Here is a 290-nt window from a genome sequence, read left to right on the forward strand (position 1 = left end):
GGCCGGTTAGCTCAGTTGGTTAGAGCGTGGTGCTAATAACGCCAAGGTCGCGGGTTCGATCCCCGTACGGGCCAGGCTGTGTGAAGACTACCGTTTTTCACACTTACACACAGAAGGTGACGGTTCATCCATTTTAGGTTCACCGCTTACATCCCAGTTCATGTCTGGGACACGGAACTCTCGGGGAGAACTGTCACTGGAATCGTACATCTTTCCTCATGTTTGACTCGCATCCGCAGGACGAAAGGATAGCAGTCAGCGACCCAGCAAGCCATAGAGCATCGCTTTGG

At 53.1% G+C, this 290-nt stretch overlaps 1 non-coding gene across 1 annotated transcript; it reads left to right on the forward strand.

The window, feature by feature from the left end:
• Nucleotides 1-74, forward strand: TRNAI-AAU (transfer RNA isoleucine (anticodon AAU)). Its single transcript has one exon. It is a non-coding gene; the product is annotated as a tRNA-Ile (tRNA).
• Nucleotides 75-290: the final 216 nt, after the last annotated feature.

The sequence above is a fragment of the Bos javanicus genome, chromosome 23, assembly GCF_032452875.1.
Source record: "Bos javanicus breed banteng chromosome 23, ARS-OSU_banteng_1.0, whole genome shotgun sequence".
In the NCBI taxonomy this organism is placed as follows: domain Eukaryota; kingdom Metazoa; phylum Chordata; class Mammalia; order Artiodactyla; family Bovidae; genus Bos; species Bos javanicus.